At 40.5% G+C, this 10,609-nt stretch overlaps 1 non-coding gene across 1 annotated transcript; it reads left to right on the top strand.

Annotated features, from left to right (window-relative positions):
* Positions 1 to 3,656: 3,656 nt before the first annotated feature.
* LOC140285606 (U2 spliceosomal RNA) lies at positions 3,657 to 3,847 on the top strand. The gene has a single exon (XR_011910616.1). It is a non-coding gene; the product is annotated as a U2 spliceosomal RNA (small nuclear RNA).
* Positions 3,848 to 10,609: the final 6,762 nt, after the last annotated feature.

Genomic DNA, 10,609 nt, shown 5'->3' with positions numbered 1-10,609 from the left:
TTCATTGTTTAACTTCACTGTTTTGCAAATCCTAATTGGATATTACACATTGACATTGAACTTTACTGGATAAGCAGGTCTTCATTGCATTCAGCAGCCTATATGTGAGCATTTATGTGTAAGCTGTTCTTCTTTGCATTTATCAGCAGCAAGCAATTCTTCACTGCACATGCATATGTAAATAGTAAAACAATTCCAATGTGTTAGCGAAACCTTCTATATCACAGTGGTTTCTAAGGTCTATTTTAAGTTCTTTGCCATCAGTGAGATGACATAGTTTACAAAGTGTGTCAAATTATCACTGAAGATCTTTTCAGGAATTTCAAATCTAGAAATGAGTTATTTTACGCGTGATTTTGCTACTGAGAGTGCATCTGCTTGTGCACATGGAAATATTTCAGACCATTTGGTAAAAACCTCTGTTGTCACTGAGCAGAATCGTTTCCCTTAACATTAATTTAGTTCAATGAAATCTACAAAATAATGAAATAATGAAATCCAAACAAATATGTTGAAAAAGATACACTGGCTTAGGGAATTATCTTCGTTTTGGTCTTAGATTGCCCTGTGGAATGTGTTTTGCACATATTTGACCTGCTAGACAAAACTTTATTCATTTATTTATTCTAAAAAAATGTTTTTAATAATTAGTAAAACCATATGCTGTAAAAACCTGGTTCATTATTGCTTCCATCCCTCCTGTTGAGACATGACATGGTCCGTGGCTCAATACTGCAGCATATTTAAACAAATTCTTTGGCAGTATGGTTTTCCTTCCGGTCATTCATACGAGTCTATTGTAGATGGCAATTGAATAACATCTAATAATGCTAAAATATTTGTAGTTTATACATTTAGCTGTGGATGTCAACATACCTGTTTTTCCAATGCTGTGTTAACACATGTACAGTTGAGAAGGCATACTGACTGTCAGTGTAAACGTTAACAACCTTTTTGTTATTTAATTTACAAGCTTCAGTTAAAGCTACCAATTCGACTGCTTGAACAGAGTAATTTTTTGGTAGTGGTTGTTTTAAGAAAACTTCAGTTTCTGTTACTACTGCAAATCCTGTAGCATTTGTGCCATCAGGGTTTTTTTCTTTGATCTGTTGAATAAATATAGTTATTTCTGCATTTTCATAATGTATATCAGTTAAGTCTGGCCTGGGTAAAACACTGATGGTTATTTCTGACATGCAATCATGAGGCTTTCCATCTGTGGGGTAGGTAGCAGTGTGGATGGATTAAGTGTAGCACATCTCTCGACAACAAGGTGTGGCTGTGAAAGAAGAACTGTTATGTAGGAGAGATGTCTGGTAAAGATATTTTGTTAAGTAACCATATCACAGCCACTGCATGAGGTACCTTAAGTGTTAATGGGTGAAATAACACCATTATTGTTGATGCCTGCACTGCCAATGGCTTCTGGCCATTGATTCAAAAGTACGATCTCGTCCCTTTTTCCCCTTTCAGTGGACACTGGCCCCTAATTACCGCAATTCAGCAGGGGGTCTTTCATTAGGAGTACTGGACTCCCCCGTGCACGGTTTCAGCTCCGACCCTGGACAGCGGAAAAAACGTTGAGATCTGGTTTGAGGACCCAATTGTTGAGAAAAGTCTCTCAATGAGACTCAGAGTTGCTGGAGTCAGTTAATGCAAAGGTTTAATCTTGCAGCAAGTTCAAGAATGTGTGTGTGTATGGGTGTATGTGTGCGAACGTGTGTGAGTTTGTGTGTGTGAGAGTTTAAAGAACCTGTAATCCACAGGCAGGCCTTAACTAGTATGGCACGGGTCCAGCCTGTCTCATCTTTTTTGGAAGGTCCAGCGCTCGGCCGTAACCCTTCTGTCTGTTTGGACTCTCACATACATTCGGTTAATCATAGAAAAACGAGAACAAAACTTTTTAGCCCCTTAAATTCATAAAACAGACATGGTGCAGTTATTTCCATTGTAGAAAATAAGAGTAATCACCACCATTCCTATAAATTCTGGATATTCTAACAATCTGAATCTTTTTTAAATGTTCGATGAAGCCCTTTGCTGTTCTGTTTAGAGACTCAGCTGATCATAAACCAAGTTTTGCTCTTGAACCAAGCTTCTAAACTCTTCACCTTTTTCATTTCTCAGTTAGTATTCACTTTAAAACTGATTAAAAGAAAAATTAAATGAATGCCTATCAACAAATGTGGGATCTAAACTCTAGTGCTTCCTCTAAAATAATTTCCTTTCTCAATTCAGAAATGTGTGTGTGTAAGTCACAACACCCGTGACACCAAAACAGCTTTATTTTCTCTCTTTTCTCTACACTCTGCACTGTGAGCACACACAACAAATCAGAAAGGCTTTTTTCTCTCTTTTCTACATTATGGACTGTGGGGACACAAAACCGCTCTCTCTTTTTTTTTTTTTGATTGTGTGCCAGGGCGTTGTCTCACGTATTAGATTATGCTTAAGATACGAATGAGTTTATCAGTCACATCAGAATCCATATATACTGATCCTCCCGTAATAAAATGGTCGGATCTTATCAAACACACTTTGTTTCTTGTGACAAGTCAGCGAAACAGCGTATACACGTCAAGACACTGAATCAAGTTTGCCACAAGAACTCATAAGTTTGGCAGTATTGCTCTGCCGTCAGCAATCATACACCCATTTTATTTTTATGAGACATGTGCAGGCACCTGTTCATCTACTGTTCTATCACTATGAATTAGTTTATCTATTATCAATAAGGATACTTCTACAACTACTATCAAAGTATGTCCGGACTTCTTATGTTGTCAGTTGCTATATATGAATAAGTGGGTTGCTACTGAAAAGCATTAAGCATGTCACACAGCCCAAACATATAACATTTCAGGACACACCACACAGTTAACAACCACAGTGAAGCGTGTCAAAGCCCAAACATGTAACATTCAACAGGACACTTACACAACACATTCAAATCAAACAGTCAGACAACATACAAGAACCTATACCCCAGCCGGCATTGCTCCCTGCCTATTTTCCTACAACTCACTATGTGTGTGCACACCTTTATTCACAAACTCTTCAACTTATACTCTTTTACCGAAGCTGCTACAGCTCGATTGGCCAAATACCCTTAGATCCTATTTCGGTGAATTTGACATCTGCCTTGCATGTAACAGATTAGCGGTTTAGCAGTTTTAATTTAGTTTGAGTGAAGGAATTCATTTTATAGCAAAATCCGAAATCGTGAAGAACTCATGGAAGTAAGCTTATTCTCGGATTCCTGAATCTTTAGATTTGCTCTTTCTTTTACTGCAAAGTACAACGTTGAGCAGCACTAATGAGTTGTTTCTATTTTTGGCAGGCTTTACCTTTACGGATGAAGCCCTTTCTGTCTGTGCAAAAGAAATCTTGTTACTGTGCAGAGTGACTTCTCTGAGTAGAGTCGCCTTACTTGTTGCGACTGTGCCAATGTTCGAAGCTGGAGTGCAAAGTTGTTGCTTGAATGGTGCTCGCTGGAGCGTGCGGTAGTGTAAAGTTATACCATTTAAAAGGGCTGAAGAGTGCTCAGTGCAGCGGGTGGGCCGAGGTGCAAAGTGACACTATGGCCATAAAAAAAACACCGCTACAAGTGCGCATTGTGCCAGGAAGGGCCCTCGGACGTGAACCAGTGGACAGTTATCGCTTCTCGGCCTTTTGGCTAAGATCAAGTGTAGTATCTGTTCTTATCAGTTTAATGTCTGATGTGTCCTCTATGCGAGGACTACATATTAAATGGATTTGTATCAATAGGAGTTGAAAAAGGAGCTTGCTCCGTTCACTCCAAGCATCGACCCGGTACTGTAGTGCCCCTGGGAACGGTGCGCTCTCCTCTGCTCTTGTGAAAAAGCAAACAGCGGTGCAGGATGGAGGTTTCAGGGAGCCCAAGATGAAACTTTCTTTTAGTCTGCTGAGAAAAGAGAGTGAATGCGAAGTAGACTTTAACACGGCTCTGGGAGCGAGCCGAGTGCGGGCTAACCAGGCGAATTGCTTGAAAGAAACGCGACACCGAATGAGCGGTCAGAACAAAGCCTCAATACGGTGTTCCTGTGGTGTTTTTATAAAATGCGGTGAAAAAAAAGGTGTGAATGCCCCATAGAAAACTAAAAGGTGGAGCGGAAGTGTTCGGCTGCAAGAAGGTGTGAATGTCCGACTATATTTGGTGAAAAGCAGGTGAAGCAAGGTCTGAATGCCCAACCTTACATCATCAAAAGCGAGATCAGAGGTTTTTGGCTGCAAGAAGGCCATAGTTTGCCAAAAGTGGGTAAGGTGCGAATGACCGACTAAATATCAACAAAAGTGGGGGCGGAGGTCTTCGGATGCAAGTGGGTGTGAATATCCCACCATAGAAGTATGGTGGAGAGGAAGCTGTGAATGGCCGACCATAGTTTGCAAAAAGCGGGTGAGAAAAGGTGCGAATGTCCAACCATACATGATCAAAACAGGGAGCGGAGGTGTTTGGCTGCGACAAGGTGTGAATGTCCACCCATAATTAATGAAAAGCGGGCAACAAGTAGGTTCGAATGCCATACCATACATCATCAAAAGCAGGAGTGGATGTGTTCGGCTACAAGAAGGTTTGAATGTCCGAGCATAGTTTGTAAAAAGCTGGTAAGAAAAGGTTCGAATGCCTGAACATACATCATCAAAAGCAGGACTGGATGTGTTCGGCTACAAGAAGGTTTGAATGTCCGACCATAGTTGGTAAAAAGTGGGTATGAAAAGGTTCGAATGCCCAAGTTCGGCTGAAAAAAACTGTGTTCGGCTGCAAAAAGGTGTGAATGTTTGACTAAAGTTTGTAAGACAAGGTTCGAATGCCTGACAATGTATGATCAAAAGCGGGAGCGGAGGTGTTCAGCTGCAAGAAGGTCTAAATGTCCATCATTAATTGCTAGAAAACATGAAAGAAAATTTTCGAAAATCAATCTGCACATGATCATAAGTGGGAGAGGAGGTGTTCAGCTGCAAGAAGGTGTAAATGTCCTACCATAATTGCTGAAAAATGTGTTAGAAACGGTAAGAATGCCGGACCATACATCATCAAAAGCTAGAGAGGTGGTGTTCGGCTGCAAGTAGGTGTGAATGTCTGACTAAAGTTCAAATATATTAACAAAAGCGGGAGGAGAGGTCTTCGGATGAGTGGTTGAGAATTTCCAACCATAATCTATAAAATGCGGTGAAAAAAAAGGTGTGATAGAAACCTAAAAGGTGGAGCGGAAGTGTTCGGCTGCAAGAAGGTGTGAATGTCCGTCTATAGTTGGTGAAAAGCAGGAAAAGCAAGGTCTGAATGCCCAATCTTACATCATCAAAAGCGAGATCAGAGGTGTTTGGCTGCAAGAAAACGGGTAAGGTGTGAATGACCGACTAAATATCAACAAAAGTGGGGGCGGAGGTCTTCGGATGCAAGTGGGTGTGAATATCCCACCATACAAGTATGGTGGAGAGGAAGCTGTGAATGTCCGACCATGGTTTGTAAAACGCGGGTAAGACAAGGTGCGAATGTCCGACAATGTATGATCAAAAGAGGGAGCGGAGGTGTTCGGCTGCAAGGTCTGAATTTCCAACCATAATTTGTAAACACCGTTGAAGAAAAGCCTCGAAAGCCCGACTATACACCATCAAAAGCGGGAGCAGAGGTGTTCAGCTGCAAGAAGGTCTGAATGTCCACCAATAATTACTGAAAAATGGGTAAGAAGAGGTGTGAATGCCCAACTATACATCATCAAAAGCAGAAGTGGATGTGTTCGGCCACAAGAAGTTTTGAATGTCCGACCATAGTTTGTAAAAGGCGGGTAAGAAAAGGTTTGAATGCCCGAACATACACAATCAAAAGAGGGAGCGGAGGTGTTTCGCTGCAAGAAGGTGTGAATGTCCGAGCATAGTTTGTAAAAAGCGGGTAAGAAAAGGTTCGAATGCCCGAACATACACCATCAAAAGAGGGAGCGGAGGTGTTCCGCTGTAAGAAGGTGTGAATGTCCAACCATAGTTGGTAAAAAGCGGGTAAGAAAAGGTTAAAATACCCGACTCTACACAATCAATAGCGGGAGCGGAGTTGTTCGGCTAAAAGAAGGTGTGAAAGTCCGACCATGGTTTGTAAAAAGCGGGTAAGAAAAGGTTCGAATGCAAAAATATACACCATCAAAAGCGGAAGCCGAGGTGTTCGGCTGCAAGTAGGTCTGAATGTCCACCCATAATTAATGAAAAGCGGGCAACAAGTAGGTTCGAATGCCCAACCATACACCAACAAAAGCAGGAGTGGATGTGTTTGGCTACAAGAAGGTTTGAATGTCCAACCATAGTTTGTAAAAAGCGGGTAAGAAAAGGTGCGAATGCCCGAAAATACACCATCAAAAGAGGGAGCGGAGGTGTTCCGCTGTAAGATGGTGCGAATGTCCGACCATAGTTGGTAAAAAGCGGGTAAGAAAAGGTTCGAATGCCCAAATATATACCATCATAAGCGGAAGCGGAGGTGTTCGGCTGCAAGAAGGTGTGAACGTCCGACCAAAGTTTGTAAAAAGCAGTTAAGAAAAGGTTTGAATATCCAACCAAACATAATCAAAAGTGGGAGCAGAGCTGTTCGACTGCAAGTAGGTGTGAATTTCCACCCATAATTCCTGAAAAATGGGTAAGAAAAGGTGCGAATGCCCAACCATACATCATCAAAAGAAGAAGTGGATGTGTTCTGCTACAAGAAGGTTTGAATGTCCGACCATAGCTTGTAAAAAGTGGGTAAGAAAAAGTTCGAATGCTCGAACATACACCATCAAATTTGGGAGCGGAGGTGTTCCGCTGTAAGACGGTGTGAATGTCCGACCATAATTGGTAAAAAGCGGGTAAGAAAAGGTTAAAATACCCGACTGTACACAATCAATAGCGGGAGCGGAGTTGTTCGGCTACAAGAAGGTGTGAAAGTCCGACCATGGTTTGTAAAACGCGGGTAAGACAAGGTGCGAATGCCCGACAATGTATGATCAAAAGAGGGAGCGGAGGTGTTCGGCTGCAAGGTCTGAATTTCCAACCATAATTTGTAAACACCGTTGAAGAAAAGCCTCGAAAGCCCGACTATACACCATCAAAAGCGGGAGCAGAGGTGTTCAGCTGCAAGAAGGTCTGAATGTCCACCAATAATTACTGAGAAATGGGTAAGAAAAGGTGTGAATGCCCAACTATACATCATCACAAGCAGAAGTGGATGTGTTCGGCCACAAGAAGGTTTGAATGTCCGACCATAGTTTGTAAAAGGCGGGTAAGAAAAGGTTTGAATGCCCGAACATACACAATCAAAAGAGGGAGCGGAGGTGTTCCGCCATAAGAAGGTGTGAATGTCCGACCGTAGTTGCTAAAAAGTGGGTAAGAAAAGGTTAAAATACCCGACTGTACACAATCAATAGCGGGAGCGAATGTGTTCGGCTACAAGAAGGTGTGAAAGTCCGACCATGTTTTGTAAATAGCGGGTAAGAAAAGGTGCGAATGCCCGACAATGTATGATCAAAAGAGGGAGCGGAGGTTTTCGGCTAAAAGAAGGTCTGAATGTCCAACCATAATTTGTAAAAACCGGGGAAGAAAAGGCTCGAAAGCCCGACTATACACCATCAAAAGCGGGAGCAGAGGGGTTCAGCTGCAAGAAGGTCTGAATGTCCATCAATAATTGCTAGAAAACATGAAAGAAAATTTTCGAATATCAAACCGCACATGATCATAAGTGGGAGCGGAGGTGTTTAGCTGCAAGAAGGTGTGAATGTCCACCCATAATTCCTCAAAAATGGGTAAAAAAAAAGGTGCGAATGCCCAACCATACATCATCAAAAGCAGGACTGGATGTGTTCGGCTACAAGGTTTGAATGTCCGAGCATAGTTTGTTAAAAGCGGGTAAGAAAAGGTTCGAATGCCCGAACATACACCATCAAAAGAGGGAGCGGAGGTGTTCAGCCATAAGAAGGTGTGAATGTCCGACCGTAGTTGGTAAAAAGCGGGTAAGAAAAGGTTAAAATGGCCGTCTGTACACAATCAATAGCGGGAAGGGATGTGTTCGGCTACAAGAAGGTGTGAAAGTCCGACCATGTTTTGTAAAAAGCGGTTAAGAAAAGGTGTGAATGCCCGACAATGTATGATCAAAAGAGGGAGCGGAGGTTTTCGGCTGCAAGAAGGCCTGAATGTCCAACCATAATTTGTAAAAACCGGGGAAGAAAAGGCTCGGAAGCCCGACTATACACCATCAAAAGCGGGAGCAGAGGTGTTCAGCTGCAAGAAGGTCTCAATGTCCATCAATAATTGCTAAAAAACATGAAAGAAAATTTTCGAATATCAAACCGCACATGATCATATGCGGGAGAGGAGGTGTTCAGCTGCAAGAAGGTGTGAATGTCCACCCATAATTCCTGAAAAATGGGTAAAAAAAGGTGCGAATGCCCAACCATACATCATCAAAAGCAGGTGTGAATATCAGATCATAATTTGCAAAAACCTGATGAGAAATGGTGAGAATGCCCGACTATACACCATCAAATGCGGGAGCGGAGGTGTTCGGCTGTGAGTAGGTGTGAATGTCCGACCATACTTGCTGAAAAAAATGACAAAGCAGTTTTCACTTGGTTTGAGTGAAGGATTTCATTTTATATAGAAATCCGAAATTGTGTAGAACTCGTGGAAATAAGTTTATTCTCGGATTCCTAAAGGTTTAGTGTTGTTCTTTGGTATACTGCAAAGTAATACTTTTTATTTTGTTGAAACCGATTCAGACATGGATAAATATCAAGGAAAAAGCAGTTTTAACTTGGTTTGAGTGAAGGAATTCATTTTATATCAAAATCCGAAATTGTGTAGAACTCGTGGAAATAAGTTTATTCTCGGATTCCTAAAGGTTTAGTGTTGTTCTTTGGTATACTGCAAAGTAATACTTTCTATTTTGTTGAAACCGATTAAGTTAAAACTGCTTTGTCCTTCATATTTATCCATGTCATAATAGCTTTAAACAAAAAAGAACGTTGTACTTTGCAGGATAGGAAAGAACAACACTAAACCTTTAGGAATCCGAGAATAATCTTCTTTTCACGAGTTCTACACAATTTCGGATTTTGATATAAAATGAATGCCTTCACTCAAACCAAGTTAAAACTGCTTTGTCCTTCATATTTATTCATGTCTAAATAGCTTTAAACAAAAAAGAACGTTGTACTTTGCAGGATAGGAAAGAACAACTCTAAACCTTTTCAGGAATCCGAGAATAAGCGTCGATTGACGAGTTCTACACAATTTTGGATTTTGATATAAAATGAATTCGTTCACTCAAACCAAGTTAAAACTGCTTTTGTCCTTCATATTTATCCATGTCTGAATAGGTTTCAACAAAAAAGAAAGTATTACTTTGCAGTATACCAAAGAACAACACTAAACCTTTAGAAATCCGAAAATAAGCTTCTTATCACCAGTTCTACACAATTTCGGATTTTGATATAAAATGAATTCCTTCACTCAAACCAAGTTAAAACTGCTTTGTCCTTAATATTTATCCATGTCTGAATAGGTTTCAACAAAAAAGAAAGTATTACTTTGCAGTATACCAACGAACAACACTAAACCTTTAGGAATCCGAGAATAAGCTTCTTTTCACCAGTTCTACACAATTTTGGATTTTGATATAAAATGAATTCCTTCACTCAAACCAAGTTAAAACTGCTTTGTCCTTCATATTTATCCATGTCTGAATGGGTTTCAACAAAATAGAAAGTATTACTTTGCAGTATACCAAAGAACAACACTAAACCTTTAGGAATCCGAGAATAAGCTTCTTTTCACCAGTTCTACAAAATTTGGGATTTTGATATAAAATGAATTCCTTCACTCAAACCAAGTTAAAACTGCTTTGTACTTCATATTTATCCATGTCTGAATCGGTTTCAACAAAATAGAAAGTATTACTTTGCAGTATACCAAAGAACAACACTAAACCTTTAGGAATCCGAGAATAAGCTTCTTTTCACCAGTTCTACAAAATTTTGGATTTTGATAGAAAATGAATTCCTTCACTCAAACCAAGTTAAAACTGCTTTGTCCTTCATATTTATCCATGTCTGAATGGGTTTCAACAAAATAGAAAGTATTACTTTGCAGTATACCAAAGAACAACACTAAACCTTTAGGAATCCGAGAATAAGCTTCTTTTCACCAGTTCTACAAAATTTCGGATTTTGATAGAAAATGAATTCCTTCACTCAAACCAAGTGAAAACTGCTTTGTCATATTTTTCAGCAAGTATGGTCGGACATTCACACCTACTCACAGCCGAACACCTCCGCTCCCGCATTTGATGGTGTATAGTCGGGCATTCTCACCTTTTCTCATCAGGTTTTTGCAAATTATGATCTGACATTCACACCTGCTTTTGATGTTGTATGGTTGGGCATTCGCACCTTTTTTTACCCATTTTTCAGGAATTATGGGTGGACATTCACACCATCTTGCAGCTGAACACCTCCTCTCCCGCATATGATCATGTGCGGTTTGATATTCGAAAATTTTCTTTCATGTTTTCTAGCAATTATTGATGGACATTGAGACCTTCTTGCAGCTGAACACCTCCGCTCCCGCTTTTGAT

This window comes from Leuresthes tenuis, unplaced genomic scaffold (genome assembly GCF_036924035.1).
Source record: "Leuresthes tenuis unplaced genomic scaffold, fLeuTen1.0.hap1 SCAF_48, whole genome shotgun sequence".
Taxonomy (NCBI): domain Eukaryota; kingdom Metazoa; phylum Chordata; class Actinopteri; order Atheriniformes; family Atherinopsidae; genus Leuresthes; species Leuresthes tenuis.
Note: the sequence above shows the minus strand (reverse complement) of the source record. Positions and strands in the feature narration are given on the sequence as shown.